At 38.6% G+C, this 20,958-nt stretch overlaps 1 long non-coding RNA gene across 1 annotated transcript; it reads right to left on the minus strand.

The window, feature by feature from the left end:
* Window positions 1-985: 985 nt before the first annotated feature.
* On the minus strand, window positions 986-20,024 carry LOC142033369 (uncharacterized). Its single transcript, XR_012651149.1, has 3 exons — window positions 19,633-20,024; window positions 3,141-3,312; window positions 986-2,396 (listed from the first exon to the last, which is right to left on the minus strand). It is a non-coding gene; the product is annotated as an uncharacterized LOC142033369 (long non-coding RNA).
* Window positions 20,025-20,958: the final 934 nt, after the last annotated feature.

Here is a 20,958-nt window from a genome sequence, read left to right on the forward strand (position 1 = left end):
ACTTGCCATTTCCTTGGCTGGGTTGATAACTCTACAGAAGTGTCAAAAAGTTTTTTGGCACAGTAATAAGAAAAGGGAACGGTGCACAATGGTATTGCTTGCAACTCCATAGACAGAAAACAAAATTGATGAATTTTCAAGGGCACTAGCCAGTTTTTTTCCCGCCCTCAATCTGTCAGGAACAAGTGCAACAGTATTAGATCTGTCAAGGAATGGCCAGGCAAACAAGGAGATCACTCATCAGTGTCAGTGACAAGATTCTGAATTTGACGGCAAAGCAACAAGAGGAATAAGGATGACTTGATAATGGAAGTGCATAAGCAGCACTTCAGGCAATCAGAAAAGCACATGGGAATGAGAATGAGCTGCTGTCAGTATATCCCCTTCATTGTGATGAGAGGGAGGGAGTAAGGCTTGGAGTTTCATAATGACAATCTTGAGAAAATGTTCCAGGCTATGAGTTGCAGAGTGTCAAATCCCCGGAAATATGGACACCACGAAATCACCTTGAAGGTACCTGCATGCTAAAAAATACTTGGAACAGTTCCTGGAAGAAGAAAGAATGCAGGGACCACAGGCCACCACATTGGCAGCTTTCAAGTATGGGCTTTCAAAGTACAGATAATCTTTTAAATTCCAGAAGCAAATTCACCAACTTTCACAGGCCCTACCTTTAATATTAATCTTACCTGGCCAACAAATGTATAAATGTAATAAACTCATTTTAGCATCAGGTAATTTTCTTAAAGTGAAGAGAAATCAATTTAAAGATCTACAGTTCAGTGCAACACATTCAGCTAAATTAATTTAGCAAAAGTGGTGCTGTCCCATCAGAATGAAAACCTACTTGACAGAATATTTTTAAAAGAAATCACAATAGTATTATAATGAAGTGAAGAGACTATCTGGTGTATAGAAAACCTGGATTTAAGAGGTGGTTCAGCCACAACCTGACAGACAACAAACTCCAGTCCAGGGTGGGGACTCAAATAATTTTATTTTTTTTCCTAAGGAGAAAGTTCCCACAAAGCTATGCTTGCATATACCTAAGCCATACCACAACACCAACAAGAAGATTCATATTTCAATCTGCAAGATCAGAGCACTCAGAATGAACAAGTTCATTACAACCTAGAAGTCTGTAGGGGAAAAACTGATTTACTGAATGATTATGAATAATTACTGTCAACACATTTTTCATCAGTTTGCGGAAAAATCATTTTGGAACACAAGGCCACACCCATAAATCTTTCTGTAGTCTCAACACTCCTGTAACTTCTTTATTTTGTAACTAGACTGGAGGAGACATGGCTCACTGTTAACTTGATTGAAATCTTTTGTCTCTTCCAGTGCCCATATCTTAATACCATTTAATTGCAAGTAGTATAAGATTATCTGCTGTTACATTTTTGGCAGTGTCACTCCAATGTCCTAGATATAAATGCCAGGATTCGTGATTTTACCCTTAGAGCTACATGTGTAATTCTGGAGATAACCTTCAATTATAGCTGAGTTTTATGGCAAAGTGTTTTGCAAGTAGAGTGACAACCAAATATCCCCGAAAGGTGAGTGACAGGAGGACGTGATGCTGCCAGGAAATGTACAAGGGTGAGTGTTGACAAAAACTAACACTAATCATGGCATTTTGTTCTGAGGTCAAGTGAATTTGTGTTATGCAGTCTTGAATCTTATGTTGAACAGTGTAGACAAGAGATCTTTTGCATACCAATACAAGGTATTAAAAAAATACCAAGTTGGAATTAAGAGCGAGACTGACGTTGCATTAATAACCCCATTCCTGGCAGATCACCCAGCTAATGCTATAGTGCTGACAGTGAGACTTGGTCAGAAGAATGCTTATGGCTAAAATGTTCATTTCTTCTATGAATTGCATATTTTTGCAAGCAAGTACAAAGCACAATGAAGCTAAGGATCGTGTTATCTCATTACCCTCACAAACTGTAAATCGTCGTTAAAAGTTTCAAGGCTTTTGGATATGGATAAGTATCTTGGCTTCTTGCATCCAAGTTCTGGAACTCTTACCATAGTTAAATTGATGACTCATTTATGCTATAGTCCTCAAAGTCACCACTGGTATTTACCACAATTCAAAATCCATGTGGTTCAGGATTGTTTCACCCTATGAAGCAATGACTAAGATGACTGGCTTTGCCTTATTCTCATCTAAGGTAATGTACTGGCACCATGACTGTCTTCCAGAGAAAAAATGTTACATTATCTCATAGTGAGTCAGTTACAGCCTTTTTGTTCTATCTCTTGGAGTGAGTCATGGTGCTTGGATCCTTCCAGCGTGTGTGTCAGTTGGCCTGGTGCTCAGACAAGATTTTAAGGGAAGAGTTCTATTGAAGACGATGATGGCAGGAGACAGCATGGCTCTGTAGTCAGAAAACAAGAGAAAAAGTGACAATTTGTTTTAATGGCAGTTTTACCAGTGAGTGATAACGGCCATTGGATAAATCCCTGTTCATCTGTGTCCATGTTCCCATCTATGAAATGAGAATAACAGAGTATTATTTAACCAGGTTAAAGCAGATTAAGAAATGCATGAAGTTCTATCTCAATAATTCCTCCTTGATTCTAGAACCACCACTTGGAAATCTGCAATATGAAGCCCAGTGAGTACCTGTGCTTTACGCCTGTATGCAGTTACAACTCCTATTTATGCTCTTGATTTTTTTAAATTGGGGCATTTGAAAAAAGAAACAGGTAAAGAAGCCAGAAGGTGGGGCATAGCTCACATAAACTCTGCCCTCTGTCTCAACCACAATTCTTCTCCAGTGACTTGAATGTCCTGGGTGGTTCTCTCTATTAAATTAGAAATCATAGAATCATAGAATCATTTAGGTTGGAAAAGACCTTTAAGATCATCGAGTCCAACCGTCAACCCAACACGACCATGCCCACTAAACCATGTCCCAAAGTGCCTTGTCTACACATTTTTTTAATACCTCCAGGGATGGTAACTCCACCACTTCCCGGGGCACCCTGTTCCAATGCCTGACAACCCTTTAAGCAAAGAAATTTTTCCTAATATCCAATCTAAACCTCCCCTGGTGCAACTTGAGGCCATTTCCTCTCATCCTATCACTAGTTACTTGATAGAAGAGACCAGCACCCACCTCACGACAACCTCCTTTCAGGTAGTTGTAGAGACTGATAAGGTCTCCCCTCAGGCTCCTTTTCTCCAGAATAGATGGATTGCATCTGTCACTTGTGGACTAATAATGTATCTGCATTGTTGCAGGAGGCTCCCTGTGGTGATAGTGGAGATGCTGATAATGATAGTGGTATCTTAAAAGATCAGAATAAAGAAGTGAATCAGATTTCATATAGGCTGTTGAAAGGGAAGGAGGAATTGTGATGAATCTTTCCAAGGTGCCAAAAACTCGCACACTTGTGGTGTGTTTTCACTAGGACTGAGTCTGAGTGTTTAATGAAAAAGCTGATACACTTTTAACATGGAATCTATAGGTAGGAAGTTAGTGGCAGGGAATTGGAATTAACTGTGTCGGTAATGCAATGCAAGAGCAAGGTGAGTAAACTCAAAATTTGGGCCATACTGTCTTCCCACTCCCTTTTCTTTTGATGTACTTGTAAAACGCCTACTGTGTATTTTGATGCCTAAAAGGGAAAGGTCATTTATCATCAAGATCCATGTGCATTATTAGTTTGTCGTGTTTCTGCCTATGCTCCCCTTGGAAACTATTTAAGCATCTGTGATAACAGCTACAAGAGAGCTTTGGTAACAACCACGTGATCTGCTAGAGATGCACCCCTGAGTGTGTGTGTATGAAACAGGAGATCTATTGCAGACACCTGATGCATGTCTGTCTAACTCCCCCAGCTCCCTAAATCTTGGCTGGAGTGGTTGCTGCTTTGAAGATGAGATCATGTTTTGTGTTTCCTAGCTTCTGGTTCCTTGCTGATTCTTCAGTTAGGCTGTCTTTTAGCAGTCAGTGCTTGCAGTGCTTTCAAAGTTTTGGTTCATTTCCTAGGTCTTTTGTTTTCTGCTTTCTAAAGTGCTATGAAGAGTTGTGTATTTCTTTATTGCAAGTAACTTATTAAACTCTTTTAAAAAATACAGAAGTCAGTGTATGAAGTTAAAAAATGGTGCAATGAGAAGTGTAAAGGGAGATCAGTTATCTTATTCTATGACTCTTTCATAAATTGCCTAGAACTATTCCTGTCACTGATGGCTCTGAACAGCAGCTATTCTAGCTATGATGGAGTCCCCCACAGGAAATGCAAGCTTCATCCATTCCACAAATGACAAAGTTGTGTTATCACTGCAGGCAGCAAAGCTAACTTGACAAGAGGGTTGTCTTTTGGCAAAGGTCTTCTCTTGACACCTGGAATTTTGTTAAACACTGCAGTATCAGCTAGAGGTGTGTGTAATTTTCATATTAGGCCACCACTGTTAGACTGGCAAAACTTTGTAGTACTGACTTAGTTCAGTAAAGTGATGTTATTGGCATGGGTCATTAGTTGCCACTGTAGTATTGCTCTTTTCCCAAAGTAGAACATTTGGTAAGTTAGTGGAGCTGGGAGCCTTCTGGCCACTTCTAACCTTCTCTTCTGTATACATCAGATTGTAAATATTTGAAGTATAGTTACTATAAAGCACCATAGCTTGCCTCTGCTTGGAAGAGAAAATTTCTAAGAGAAAGTAAATGAACAACATATAAACTTAAATATAACTCATTTTTCCACCATAGCTTTGTTTCAGAAATCACATTAAGTTACTTCCAAGGGAATAACACACAAAGAACCAGTTTTATTTAGTTAGATTAATTCCATTTTAATATTTCCATTAGCCATTTTAAACTTGGTACTGCAAAGTAATAAAATCCTCCAAATATTGACAGATGGAAAAGTAAATGCCACCCAGCCATGACAAGCTGTTTTTCAGCCAACCTCCTAGAGATAGAAAGGCTGCCATCATAATTTATTTATATATTAATAAGGCACACGATTTTTATCGCTAGTTATTCCCTTCCAGCAATTAAGGCAAAGCTGATAAAATCTTTGCTAAGTCAACATTTTTGTTCATTAACTTTTGAGAATTCATAGCTAAAAATCTTTCTGGCCTGCACACTGGAAAGAAATGGATAAAGCTTCTCTTGTAGAGTGTGACACTGAGTCATGGAAGAAAAGGGGAGGGTCAGCAGGTGTGTCAGCAGGCACCAGAACTGGCACTGGCAGACCCCTGCTTGGTTACTGGAGGTGCAAGGTTGACTGCGTGTTGTGAACTGTGCTGTCCTACCCATGGTCAGTGGTGCTACCGGAGCATCAGGGGCAAATATTTGATTGAATTGCAGAGTGAAACAGTTTGGTCTTTCCTTCTAATTAGACCTTATATCTTTAATGTAAGCTTGACAGCTAATCTATTCAGGACTTGAGAACATAGTTGAGTCCATGTGTGGGAGGAGGGCCAAAAGGCTGGATGAAACCTGAGAGATTTAGTGCACTCAACTAGTGATCTTACATGTTTTGCTCAGTAACTTCTACCCACAGAGAAAAATTGACTTTTGCATATGCCAAAGTCAAGGGCAAATTACCACCTACCTTGTGTTGAAAGACAAAATCCTTCATTTTTCAAGAGGAGGTCATTACAGCTGCTAATTATGGACCCCACCCTTGGCTGCTTGATCTTGCAGTAGACTTAAAATATTTGAATAATGAATATTTATGGATTTTATACACACTAAGGAAATATTTTCTGAATTGTAAATATTTGAAAGGCAGAACGTGTCTGTATAAAGGTACTTCATGTTTTTCCACATTTGTCCCTCTCTGGATTCAAGGCTAGAACTTCAGCTAATGACAAAACAGCTCCAGAGGGTCTTTATCAGCTAAGAAACTGCCCTCTTCAGTTATAGGGTTTGACTGAGAATCATCATAATTAGCATTTATTGTAAAGTATAGGTATTTAAAGTATTTATGTAATGTATAAAGGCTTTCTACTGTATAATTGCATAAGGAGACAACTAATCCTTGGGGGGGGGGGGGGGGGCACACTTGGAAAAAGGGTCTATATAGCATATGTGGGGAGAACACAGTTCCTGGTCTTTGGAGAGTGACATTCACTCCTTCAGCCACACTAGGAAAGTCACTAATAATCTCAATTTTGAGTAGTGTGTACAGTGTTTTCTCACATGTCCAGTGTGCCATGCTTTCTAGGAAGACACGTGTCCTGGTTTCAGCTGGGATAGAGTTAACTGTCTTCCTAGTAGCTGGTACAGTGCTATGTTTTGAGTTCAGTATGTGAAGAATGTTGATAACACTGATGTTTTCAGTTGTTGCTCAGTAGTTTTTAGACTATAGTCAAGGATTTTTCAGCTTCTCATGCCCAGCCAGGGCACCTGACCCAAACTGGCCAACGGTGTATTCCATACCATGTGACGTCCCATCTAGTTTAGGAACTGGGAAGTGGGGGGCAGGGATTCGCCGCTCGGGGACTGGCTGGGTGTCGGTCGGCAGGTGGTGAGCAATTGCCCTGAGCATCATTTGTACATTTCAATCCTTTTATTACTACTGTTGTCATTTTATTAGTGTTATCATTATCATTATTAGTTTCTTCTTTTCTGTTCCATTAAACTGTTCTTATCTCAACCCAGGAGTTTTACTTCTTTTCCTGATTTTCTCCCCCATCCCACTGGATGGGGGGGAGTGAGTGAGCGGCTGCGTGGTGCTTAGTTGCTGGCTGGGGTTAAACCACGACAACACGTCATTCTGCTTAATATGATTACCCAGGTACAAACATAGAAGTATCTGTGTATTAATAAAATATTTTAGCGAATAATTTTTTTAAACCTTCTCATTACCTGAAGAAAATAAACACATATACTGGAGTGTCTGGCAAGATATACCTTTGTTCCTTGACAACAAAACTTGTGACTCAAATAAGGTGAAGAGTCTAAATATAAATGGAAATCCTGGGATAAACCTTGCAATATGTTGCACACTTTCCAGCTGAACAAACCCCTTAGTAGCAGCTAGAACTCTGATTCAGTGTGATATGCCTATGGGTACAAAACGGATGCCTTCTTTAAGTGTCTGCCTTCTCTACTAGGCCATGAATTTCACAGTAGAACTGAGATACTACTAAAACTGAAGTTGGTTTAGCTGTGGAGAATTTTACAACTGTTGCTGGTTTTAACCAGTTAATTCAGCCTTTCAAGCTATGTAATCCTCAGTAAAAAAAGTAGTACCAAATGCAGTTTTGTTAATGTATTTAGCACTATGAGGTTTCCTAATTATAATTATTATTCCCAATTACACTTTTTCCAAATTTTGCATTTGATTCTGCTATTAACTGTATTTTTATTTTTTAATCAATTTTAAGGTTAGCTATAAACGATCCAATGGTTTCATGCACAAAGGAAAGGAAAGGCATAAAAGTGCCATCTCACTGCTCCAGAAACAATTTTGGAAATTTGTTCTCTACACACTGAATCCCTAAATTATCTCAACAGGCCCTGCTGACTTCAAATGCTGAATTAATGAAACTCTGTTTAACCTGCAAATCTTATAGCTAGCAAAACCAAGTTATATTTTCTTAGCCAAAATAGAACTTCATAAGACTACTGTTTTGTTATTTACTCTTAAGCCACAGTGGCTCAAGCCACTGTAGAACTGTAAAAATATGGTATGGCTTAGGTTCAATACAATGAAGTGAATGAAGTGTTAATTCGATAATTGTGTGGTTCATCCGAGTACTAGAACACAATAGGGCATGCCTTATTCCATCATAATAGGCTACCTCAGGGGTGTTATGATGGTCTCATGCTTTCAACCACCCAAGAAGCACAGTAATGTGCAGTAAAGTATGCCCAAAGGGCTTTGCTGCAACTGTAATGTCGGTTTCTGTCAGAGCTGTTTTCATTCTAAGAGGTGGACTGTTTTGTTTTAACCATGCTTTGAAAAATACTTTCAGTAGACACAAATCTTGTTTAATATAGCTGTATACAGGGACAGAGTACATATGAGGGAAGTAGAAACTACACTTATTTTTTGTTTACCACCCTTTCTAAAGGTTTCTAAAGGTTCTTACTTTATTCAGATAAAAAAAAAAAAAAAAGAAAAAAAAAGGGGTTCAGGAATAAGGCCTTTATTAACTGAATTATTAATAATTGTAAAAAGGTAACAAAATTACATGTCATAACTAAGACAACAGTAGAGACTCTCCATTAGTTTTACAGAAAAAGTCCATACTGCAGGAGTTTAGTCAAATACTGAGGTTTTGGTACTACATTTAAGAATGGTGGTAGCACAAGCGTGTTATTTCCATAGTCTTAAAATCCTGATTCTTCAGTGCTACTCATATGACCAGGGCCTGTCAAATGGCTGAGGTTCCACTGGTATCTTTGGGACTTTCTATAAATCAGATATTCTACAAATCATAACATTTAGATTGTTGGGGTTTGACCCTTACTTCCAAACACAGATGACAGAAAACTCTTACCACCATGCTGTCCACCAGAATTGCTCTCATTGCATATCAGGATTGTAGCCCAAGATTCATTGACTTAGATAGTACTTCCCCATTGCAAAACATGGAAAACGTGTCCTGACAATCTAGATCTGCAAGTAATCTTTTTTGCTTTTCTTGCCAACTTTCAGTCTGCTTTTAGCATTCTTTATCTTTGCTCTTTGGAATTTAATGTTCTTTTCACATTTTTACAAAAGCCTTTCTATTCACCACTACTACAAGCATCTACCTGACCAAGCTCTTAGCCTCTGCCTGCAGAAGCAACTTAGCACCCTTTGTTTCTGTTCCTATGAATAGGTAAGTTGGTAGCAGGGAGCTGTGAAGACATCCCTGCGCTCTCAACATTTCTGAGGATCATGTCTTGCTTCATGATGTCGTTCACAAGAATAGAAAGCTGGCATCCAGCACTTTGTCTCTTGAAAAGACAGTAAGACACAGGACAGTTGGAACTGATAGATATTAAAGGACTCTATGGAGGTTCTCTTGTCTGAAGACCTGTACATTCTGTAATCTTCTCTTTCATTGCATTTTAGGATTGCAACCTTGAGAAGACTTTTGGGCAACTTCCCTGGCACAAGCAAACTGCTTGAAATCCTTAACTGGAAGCCTGAGAAGATTTCCAGATGAAGTTCTGCTGTGAATCAGGGAAAGGTGGATGTTGTCAGGGATGATAGCATTTCTTTCTCTTCATGTTAGTGTTCTCTTTAGGATTAGAAGAGAAATTCCAAGTCTAATGTTATCACATGACACCTTTATTGTACGGTGTTACAGAAGGAGAGTGAGAAAGTTGTATCAAACAGTATCTGCAACTGTTTGGAATGCAACCATATATAGCTTCCCCTGTAAATTAGTCATTGGCCTCAAAACCAGATTGGAGTCTGAAACATGCAGCAGCATCTCTTGTGTCAAGACCTCTTGTCCTCTTCACTCACTGTAGTAGCACTGCTGCTACTAGCTGACCAAAGACATTTTTTAATTACAGTACTAAATTTGAAGCTTGGCCTATTATGTTCTAACAATATGATTACTAAGCCATAACTGCATGAGTGTTACTCACCATCAGCCTTTACACATTGCTCAGTGTTTGAAACGGGATCTTCTAATTGAATAACAAAGCACAACAAGGCAAAGTATGTGCTGGCAATCTGTAAAAGCTATGATCTCATGAATGCTATGATTCCAAGATGAATGTTCTTCTTTGAGGTTGTCTTGATGCTGTTGTTAAAAGATATAACTGTGAGAAGTCTGGCAAGAGGAGTTTAGTTTATGCTGCTCAGCAATGAAGTGAACCTTCAACTGAAGGTGGTTTTTTCCCTAACAATGTTTTGCGGAGGCTGCCAATGTCTTTGTAAGGCAGATAGTTTGTCCTAAGGGTCTCATCAGTTGGAGAAGGGCTTCAAATGTTCAAAAGAATAGCTCCGTTTTCAGAAGACTGTTAATCCCAGTATGTGATGTCTTCATTGTGCTTTTGACAAAATTAATATCTGATTTTGCAGCTGCTTTTATACTAATGGATCTCTCCTGTTCATGAAACTCCATTGACTGTCATTTATTTTACTGCACTGTATAGGATCTTGACTGCGGATAAGCCTATTGTGTCAAGCACTTAGCAAACAGAATAAAGGACTGTTTAGGCTCACAATGATTCGTGTTGGCCCTTATGAAACAGCCACTTGCTTTACTGTTATTGCAATGGGAATTTCTCTAGTCACAGGCCAGCTCCATACATGCATAAGCAAATAATTATGTGTTATCTCTTTACACAGCCAAAAAGAGGCAACCCAAGAGGAATCATAAGGAAGAGGGCAACAGCTTGAGATACTCAGCCCTTTTTATGATGCTATTTACCTGTACCACCCTCTTGCTTTCTTTCTCATTCTTCTCTTTATATTAACAAACCACCATTCCTTTCACCATCCCCAGCCTTGTCAGCTTCTTGTATTCACGCTGTTTCCATATTCAGCTCATTGCAGCTTCTTGATACAAGTGCTAACTCAGATTTGTAATTCCATACAGGCTAGGCTGTTTCTGTTCCTCACTGGAAGGAGGTGAAGGGAAAACATCATAGACTACCAACACCTTGTGATGGACCATGAAAAATCACAGAGAACATGCTAGCAGGCAAGATTTGCATTCAGATTGTTGGGATTTGACCCTTACTTCCAAACACAGATGACAGAAAACTCTTACCACCATGGTGTCCACCAGAATTCCTCTCATTGCATCTCAGCCTTGATTATGACATAAGGTCTTAATTCTTCTAGGATATTATTTTGTGTAGCTCCAATGATTTTGTACTCTCTAGTACTGTGAAAGGCAAGTGTCTATTCTGGCATGAAGAAAAAATGCTGGTCAAAGTGAGATTGGTATAGTAGGCATGGAAATGTCAAAAGCGGGGGTTAAACTGTGGAAAATCTTCTTCTAGAAAGAAAGGATAAGCTTTTTGTCCATATTGCAATATCTGGAAAGAATCACCAGCAAGCACAAGGTGAGAAACAGTTCCTTTAAAAAACATGTGATGGGCATAACTAGTTGATTCTTCATGAAATAAAATCTGAGATAAGCCATCCCTTGCTTTACCAATTGCATCAGTGAAAATCTGGCCTTTGCCATATCCTGGCAGGCAGCTACAGAAACAATGTATTTGGTCATCATGAAATGTGCATCAATTAATTCCCTAAAAACTCATTGCATCAGCTAACCACCAGATTTGTGCTTGAACTGTTTGCTAGCTTCTCCCTTTTCCTCCTTTTTGAAAGAGAAAAGAACCAACTGGAAAAGGCCACAGACATAACTCCCTGTGGCCATTTTAAACTACTGAAATAGTTCAATGCTTCAATGCTGCAAAGGGCTGAAAGGGCCTTTCTTGGCTGTGAAAAGGTCAAGAAGACGCAGGCTGAATAGTATATCTGAACTAGAAAGAATTGTTATTGCACACCCAACACATAAGGGAAGGCAGTGATAATACAAATACTGTGTATAGTTTCCAGTATTTATAGGAATGACTATTTCCATGCTGATTAGACCCTTGCAAGCCAAATGCAACTTAATACTGTATTAAAATGAATGGTGTGAAACTGTATTTTCAGACTAATGAAGTGATTAGCTTGTCATATATCCATCTCTTCAACTAGAGATTTACATTGACAGTAAAATATCCCTAGGAGTGTAACTGCCATCAGGAATTCTAGTTCCAAATAATTTTGGTAACAAGTGTTCAAGCATTAAACTCCCAAGTGGCAACAAAACCTATGGCTTTGTCATCAGAGCTTCTACCAGTCACTGAAGTACCAAGAACATCTGTTTTGTGACATACAGCACGATATCCATGGTCATCAGCTAATGCCTCTAAATTTCCCATGCCTCTAATAAAGGTTGTGTCAAAATCAATCTAATGCAATGACTTAGAGGGGTGGAGGGGGAGTACCTGTTTTGATTTTTAACAGGAAATAATCTGGTTCTTTAAGGTGCTGGACAAAGAAGAGAGACCTAGTTGAACTGGAAATTATTTCCAGCTCATCTGCCAAATAAGCAAACTTTCTGCTCCCACTACTCTGTTCTCAGTACTAAACTTGAAGAAGATATTCTTTCCAGTTATACCATTTATAGGACCCTAGCATAGTGAGGCAGTGATGATAGTCGTAATACACCATTTCTAGCAAACAGTGTGTGTCTGCTGAAGTTTATGGCTACTCCGGGTAAGTGTGAGTTGAGCTCATGTTCTAGGCAAACAATGGTGATGGGGGGAAAATACCTGAACTTTTTTATTAGTGTTGGAAGCACATTACTGATCTTTCTTACTGGTTGGAACACATTGGTATCAGACACGATTAGGAAATAGTTTTGAGTAGCATTTTGGAATATATGCACATAAACATTGATCTACTGAGCCTTTCAAAAAGGGGAGGAAGTTCCATTTAAATTGTACATCAGAGATATGAAAAGTAAGAGGAATAAGTTGGATGTTAGCTGACCTATTTCCTCTTGCCAACATCTACTTTTCATTCTCCTGCAAGAAGCAAGGGCAGAGGCACAAAGCACTCCTATTTTCTTTCTTTAAGGCAGTTCTTCTCAGGCTTTGACAACGAGCAAGGTCAGTTTTCTCAGGCTGCAGCCTCTTTCACATCTGAATTATGTTGGCAGATAGCCCTGGACAGAACCATTTGTAACAGAGCTCTTCAAGTTATAAGGCCTTTATCCAAAGTCTATTAAAGTCAGTGTGAAAGTTTTCACTGAAGTCTATGGATTTGGTGTCGGGGTCTTAATGAGGAGTTTTTCTTTAAAAGCATGTTTTCAATAGGTGTTTAAATTGAACAGGATGGAGCCCATGGCACTTGCCCAACACTCGAATTTTTAAATCTGCTAAAAATTATTTGACATTTAACTTAAAATTGGGGCAAAATTATTAGTTCTCTAATTGCTTTGTTAACATTAGAAGCTTGATCTGAAGCTCATTGACATTAGCATGAATTTATGTTGAATAATGAGTTTCTGATTAGGAGTTAGAAGTATTTAAGCATAACTAAAATGGAAGTAAAAGACAAAAGATAGACAGGAAAGATTTAGGTTCTTATGTTTCATTATTTATAACAGTTGGAGGGGGGTGTTAAGAAAAATAAGTATAGCTAGTGAGAACAGGAATCTAGATTCAGCCAAAACAAAATTATGGAATTATTCCTTTTTGTCGGTTGCTTTTTATACTTTGGTAAGAAAAATGTTCTGTAGATTCTAAGCATAAGGAGCAAAAAGGATGCTAGGGAGGTAGAATATTACAAGTATTGCAAGCTTGCACCAGGTTTTATAAATAACTTGTGAAACTGGTTTCTAAATGTGTTGTGAATGGGAGGGCAGAGAGCAGAGGTAGCGTGTAATTTGTCAGTCTCTTTGTGGTCAATGGGAGTTGCAGCAGGATAACAGCACAATGGTCTGGAAAGTAATTCATGCCTTTTAACACTTTTGTTAATATGCCTCTCCTTTTTCAAAACAGATTGAGGTGTAATTGCTGCAAGAAGAATCATTAGTCTTATACAGCCTTTTAGTATTACTAGATTAAGTATTTCTTTAGAAAAGCTGAGTGGCACTTCCTTGCAGTTTTCCTTCTTTTTCAGGAATCAATAGCAATAATCCAATAATCTTGAGTCAGACAGAAACACAGGAAAGAAACTGTTGCATGGAAGTAGTATATAGTTGTACACTTGACTTTACTGCAACCTAGGCTGTAAAAAGAGTATGTCAATGAATAGTCCCATTACACAGAACAATTCAGTTTCTGCTGTAATATATCACTATATCATTAACCCTTTAATACCTTTTAAGAAAACCTTTTTGAAGGAGATCAAAGTAGATGCATCTTGGATTATCTCTATAGTTTCATTGTGAATATCTGCTGTGAAATCTCGTGGGTCACCTTAGATGTTATAGTTATTTCTTCTACTTGGTATTGGTGGTGCTGATTCACACATACTATTTCTGTCTCTTTTTATTTCTGTATTGTTTCTGGTACTTTCCTTGGTCCTTCCTGTGTGCAAATGGTCTAACATTCATTTTAATTCCTAGACAATCCAAATGTAAAATTGTGAAAACCAGCAATACTGTTCAATGCACAAACTGTTTGTTGAATGGAGCATTGATATATGTAGTCTTAAGCTGGTCTAAGGTATTATTTTATAATTAAATATTCTATTTTGTTTTCTTTGTAAAAAGCACTGCTTGTAATGAATTGCAGATAGAGGCAAACTTTGAATAACCTGAAATATTTTTAACAGCATTAGTTTCCAAACAGTTTTACTCTGTTATTGTATTAGTTTCCCAAGACAGCACCTGCTCTGCACTGTACAATTTGAGATCCAAACATTTAACAGGACAGCCTGAAAATGCATTCATATTAAATTTGGTGCATATGTAGAGATCTATCTATACCACATCAACAGGAATTTGCACTGTGTTCCTCTCCTGTTCATCATGCTTAAAAGTAGAATAAGTCATCACTTAAACTTTGATGTGTTAGTATTTAGATGAAATAGTGTAAGTGTCATTTCCTTATAAAGGGAGAGCATGTGAACTTTATACAGATAGTAAGAGGACACAAAATTCACCTTCTACCACTGATATATACTGAGGTACTGTGCAGCTGGCATATATTCCATTCTAGCTTATTCTCGAAAAACATTTGCAGTTCCTTTACACTTGTTGTGTCATCTCCTCTCACATGAGCTCGAGAGAAATGTCTTGCTGCCTAAACATGTAAAATTATCTCACCGTGCCAGGGGAGATACTTCAAGGCTTCTACTGCAGGGTGAACTTCACATTAGCCTTTCCTTACCACACCATGAGACCCAGGCCTTTTTACAACTGCACGCAGCATTAGAAGAACAAAAGTCCATCCATTCCTCAGTCTTTTCCAGGGCCAGCATTTAGGATGCTGTACTTACTGTAAGAATCAGTAAAAGCTAAATATTTTGTCATGAACTTGGATGAAATTAAACAGGATTTCCTCATTTTATCACTTTTTAAACATTATTCTACTTGGAACTTTATCAGTGAATTGGCCATAATACTTAAATTAAGTGAGAAATAAATCAGGGTGTTGTCTCCTCAAATCACAAAAATAATCTTTACAGCATGTAGTATGACATCTCATGATAGTATTTCAAGACCTTGTTTTAGGGCTGAGTGACTAGATAGCTGAGGAAAAAGATTTTGAAAAGACAACACAGGCAGACAAGACAATGCAGAAGAGTGAATTACTGTCATGTCAAAAAATAAATGTAAATAGTTTGAGATATGTAAATTTACTTTTAATTAGCATCACTAACTGCTGATATGACAAAAAGTATAATAGATGGTCAAGTGAGTGATAGGTGTACAATGCAATTCTTGTGGTGACAGCTGATATTCCAGGTATGCAGTTGGGCTACCAGATTTAGAGCTTGAAAGCATTTTGAATGAGGGGATTTTTACAGTGGAAAGAGCTGAAACAAGTATAATTTTTGTGTATCATATGTTGACTGTGGAATCATTATTGACAAAGCCCTAGTGTTTTCCAAAGGCCATCTTCCACCTAAGTCCTTGTTGTATTTCTTGGAAAGCTCTTGCAAAAATCTTGAGATTGTTTTAAAAGTTCAGGATTCCAAATGCGGCATTTATTTGCCTGACTTCTACATTATTCTGCATGTGAACAACTTCAAGCTTTTCTCCAAAACTACAAATGCTGGAAATGTACATAAAATAAAATGTAATCTGATTATGTCCCAGCTCTTGATATCAAGGAATACCTCCTAAATATTTCAAGAATCATTATAGAACTGGGAGGTAACAATGCTAATCTAATTCTTTTTCCTGTGTCTATAAACACAGAAGGCCTAGATGCAGTGAAAATACTGGAAGTGTGTAGTGTAGACAAAGGGCGGGCTGTGTGAGGACTCATGCTTTTGTTGGCCATGCTCCTGATTTGTCAGACATGGGTTAGTGATGTATGAACAGCTCGGGTATGATTTTGAGTAACATGTTTTTTTCTTTGTGATGATAAAAGATTAAAAAGATAAAGATGCAGCTGAAATAATTTTTAAATAGTTATTTACTAAATTGTGAAATAGATGTAAACTATTTCTTGTGATGGTTCAGGCTGATCGCCAATCCATTGCTCTGGGTCACTTAATAGGAAGAAGAGAGTATGCTCTGGAGGCTCTGCATATTGAAGTGTGAATGCCTACACAAAATACAAAGGAGACACTGGTAAGTAAAAATTGAATTTAAACTGCATACAGTAGGTATTGTGTTTTCCTCTTAGTAGTTGCATATTATCCTATGAATCTCAAACTATTTTATCCAGGGAAAAGAATAATAGTTCTAAGAGCAAGCCTGGAAAAAGCTCCTAGAAACCAAAGCTTGAGTATAGATCAAGCTCTTTGCAGGAACACAAAAGGTAAAGTTATGTTTTGTGACCTGGTCCTAAAAGCACTTAAGCATAAGTATAATTCAGCTCTTCTGTGTGATCCTTTTGAATTTCACTCTAAAATTGCTGAACTGGGATACAGGTTTTTAGGCTACTAAATGCCTCTTTTCAAGAGGATTAGAACTTGCATGTGTTCTAGGTTGGTAGCTGCAGTTTTCAGGTAGGTTATCCTTCAAGTTTTGATTGCATGGCTGCTGAATGTGCTAGATAATTTTCAATTCTAAATACGTTGTTGCATTTATTACGAATAAGGCTCTCCTGCTAACTACCTTGCAGGTATTTTTAGCTTTCCTATCAATGCTTTTCAGAATAAATGAAGAATAAATTTTCAGAAAGAAGCATGAAGGAAAAGTCCTCTGTGACAATCCCTTGGACAAAGGAATTTATATAAACTAGGCTAGAAAAATAAATTTAACATCTTGACAATCTGTGGAAGTAATCAAAGCAAGCAAAAGCCTATCCACTAAGAAGTAACAAGCTAGATCACATGAACTAAGAGCATATTAAAACATGCTGTGGGAAATTGTGAGCTGCTTCTGCAGAATAGTTTGCAGTTCTTGTCCTTGTACATTTCCCAATAATGCTTTTGTGGGTAGGAAGCATGAATTGAATTATATGTGTACACGCATCCCTCAGTGCATGTTTTACTACAAGATAAGGTTTGTGCTTTTTTTATAATGAATAATTCTGCATTTCTGTCCACACTCCTGTTATCTCCAAGTTTCCAACCATTACTGTGTCTTGTTTTCTCAGTCTTACTCTGTCCAGTTACCAGGATCCTACCACTCCAGTGACATTCAGTCCCTTTAGGGCTGTGGTAAGTGCCCTGGTTAGGGTTACATGAAGAAACAAATCCTTTTTTGTGTTAGCAGGGGTAGAAACCGACAGTACACACCACCCAGTCTCAGTGCAGTGTTCCTGTTGATGAAACCTCTCTCAAATAGACTGCAGTAACTGACAGAAAAAGCTTTATCTTCCCTTTTGCAAGAATCTTTAAACCTTCCTTTTAAATAAAAGCTTATCTGCTAATTGGTTTGACCCGATTCACCTGTTCATTAAAGGAGTTTATCACTTTGCCCAGTCTGATGTCTAAAAGGTAATGGTAACTCTCACCTGGGACTGTGAATGAGGTTCTGCTTTTTATTCCTGGGCAACATGCTGTTATGTTTATTGTGAAACCCCTACAATACCATTAATAAAGAGATTTTTAATCCTTAGAAATCAAACAGTGCCTTTATTTGATATTTAAGGGCAAGTCAAGGATATTAAAGTATCACTGAAGACAGTAATTAAAAAAGAAAAACAGCTGTTCTTGATAATCCATTTAAAGACTTGCAGAAAGGATTGATAATTATCCTGCCATTATAATAGCTTGATTTCTACAGGTTTTGCATCTCAACTTTATTTTACTTTTGTAACTATGACTTTTAAGGTATTATTTTTAGGTTAATTTTTTACAAGATTTCAAAGTCTCATACTTGATGACAAGTCTTTACAAGTCTAAATGGGGTTGCGGCTCCCAAGGGGAGACTTGTTAGAAAATAATTTATGTGGTACTATCTTAACTAGAATATTCACCTCATCTGCATCTTGCAGAAACCTCTGGAGTCTGTTTTGCACAAGCCTCGGTCCTGCCAATTCAGGAGAATGATGTGTGGCAGAATTAACTCTTTGATGTTGGATCATCTTAAAACAAGACACAGTTTATACTGGCTGTGATGGCAGATCAACAAAGCCAGTAAACCTGCAAGATCAGACCTTGGATACAATCAAAGATCAGTGTCTTGCAACACTGGATTGTGACAGTTGGATAAAAAGAGAAAGACAGTGTGTATGTGTGTGTGAGGGTGTGTAGGCTCATAAATAGGAATAAAAATGAAAAATGGGTTAAGTGGCCTGGAAACAAAAAAAAAAACTTTTCATTTTCCATAGAAGTCCAGTTCTGTGAGAAAGTATATTCCTATTTCATGCAGGGATAAATAGTGATGTTCACCTTATCTTACCCAAGTCAGAACTGGAGACTAACACAACTGGAGATTTGTGTGTAATCAGAGAAGAAAGAGCCTGTAATATCAAAGTTTTGACAAGTCTGGAAGAAATTAATAGAGATTCACATGGTTGGGCTGATATTTTTTTTTTTCAGATTAACGTTCATCTTGTTTGACTTTTGGGAAAACTAAAAGTTCTCATGGCCCCAGCTACTGTTCTTTAGTACTCAGCTTTCCAGCCACTCTGAAGTATATTTGTCCTCTTAGAGTTGGTCCCAATCCTTTACCCTGTATTACATCCATAGGGAATGGTCAGTCTAGAAGACTGATAAATGAAGCAAGCCCTTCCGTGGTAATTCTTCAAACTACTCCTGAAAAATCTTGCCCATTAGAAGTCAATCCTAGCAGTTAACCATGTTAGGAACCTATTGTGCAGGGTGATACAGAAACACAGAGTGGGGCTGGCTGTACCGAGCAGTATAGAAAAGCTTGTTTTTTCACCTGTTAAACAAAAGTATTCATTAACATAGCTGTTAGTCCAGCTATCAGAGCAGTAAGATATCCTTTATGATATCTTTCCATTATATCAACTGCTGCCAAAGCTGATGTAAGAAAAGCAAATTTCCCATAAATGTGATTATTCAGGAATTTGGAGGCAACTGGTCATGCAAAAGGTGCCTCCTAGTTCTTCCATACTTGTGTCTTCATTTTTGTGCTTTGGGAATGAGTGAATTTGTTCCCCAAGCGTGTACTCAATCAACCCCAAAGAAGGTGGAACGTTGGACAAGTGACCCTTCCTAGCCTTGTAGCTAGAAACATATATAGGCACAAGCCCATTCTGTGTCAAGATGTGAATTAAAACTTCAGATACAGTGTCCCATGTGCTTCCTCTAACAGTGAATGCAGTTCACATAGAGGAACCACCTGAAGCACATGACTTAGTGTGACAGGTGTTATCAGCTGCTGAGCAACTAAAATGAGAAGTCATCTGACTTTCTTACCAGAGCAGGACAATAAACTGTTTTTCCAAGCAAAAAAATAACAGGACTAGAAATGTATTGAGGAGCCAAAATAGGGGAATGTGGGAGTTGTCTTAATGTTAGGGGAGTGCACGGAAGCTTTGTCTGCAGTGCTGACGGTGCCGGTGGAGCTCGCTGCAGCGCTGCGGGATCGCTTACCTGCAGGGTGTCCGTTGCAGTGTTGAAGGAGCTACTTTTTGTCCAATTCCCTCTATAGCTCTAGCATGTTCCAGGACTTTTTGCTAGCTGAAGGAGCTAGGTCCTGCTCGTTCCTATAGTTCCTCTCTTGCCAGATAAAAAATTCAGGAAAGAGAAGAGCCTTGGGATCCTTCCAGGGGTGAGTGCTGGTGTCTTTACAAGCCAGTTACTGAGGTGAGATTTTTTTTTTTCAGATCATTTTAAGATGATTTCCCCTAATAGCTTGAAATTCAAAACGTATCTAGACCTTCTCAGATCGATCTGAAAAGCGTAAGCCGAAGCGCCCGAGAGGGTCGGTGCGGCGGCAGCGGGGCTTGTGCGGCCTCCGGAGCACTGCGGCAACGGCCGGAGGGGCTCTCTGCTGCCATCTCTTGGCGCGTCGGGGCAGGAGCACGCCTGTGATCCGCTCTTCCTTGGACGTTGGGATTGAGATTTAACTGAATTTTAGGAAGTCTGGAGAATCTTAGGAGACAGTTGGAGTAGGGATACTGAATTACTGCTATCCTTACTCGGAGACAGTAACTAACAAAGCTGGTTTAATGTGGCTGAACCACAAAGGGAGCTTAGGCTATTTTCCAGTATCCTCTCCAAGTTACCCTGCTCCAATGATGCTGGAAGTGTAATTTCCACCCATCCTTGTAGCTGAAGCTGCGTGTAACAGCACAAGGAGATGATGTAGTGAGAGATAAGGCAGAAGCTGCCACATTTCCACAGCCTGGAGTCAGACTCCCTTGTTGGTGGCCCACACTAAGGGACTTAGGTAAATGCAGGCAAGTCCGAAGTAGAGCACACAGAAGGCAGGCATATTGAAAGATGTGTCACTACCAGTATATTCACTGGAGCATATAAGGAAACAGACAAAGGACTTTTCCAAGCACATTGCAAGACTATAGCAGGGTTATACAAACATACAACATAAACAGTTTGTTATCATCTTTACCCAGATTACCCAATAATATCTGAAGTACAATTCTGTAAATTGTGTTTATTTACACTTGTATACTGAACCAGCAGCAGAGGCTTGCAGCATTACAGTAGGTAATGGTGGAGGATATTACATTTTCTATGTTATTGGGAAAGAAGCCAGAACCACTTCCCTCCCTCCTCCCCACAGTGTAGAGTTCCTAGAGATTTGACTCCTCTGTATTGCTAACATTGACCAAATTGGTTGTATTCAGGGAAGGTTTTCGTGTTCCAAATTTAGGAGAAAAACTTTTTTACTATCAAACTACTCTGCAAAGCAGAGGTAGGCTACTAAAGAGAAGTGGAAAACAGAAAAGCAACAGC

The sequence above is a fragment of the Buteo buteo genome, chromosome 7 (genome assembly GCF_964188355.1).
Source record: "Buteo buteo chromosome 7, bButBut1.hap1.1, whole genome shotgun sequence".
Classification (NCBI taxonomy): Eukaryota; Metazoa; Chordata; class Aves; order Accipitriformes; family Accipitridae; genus Buteo; species Buteo buteo.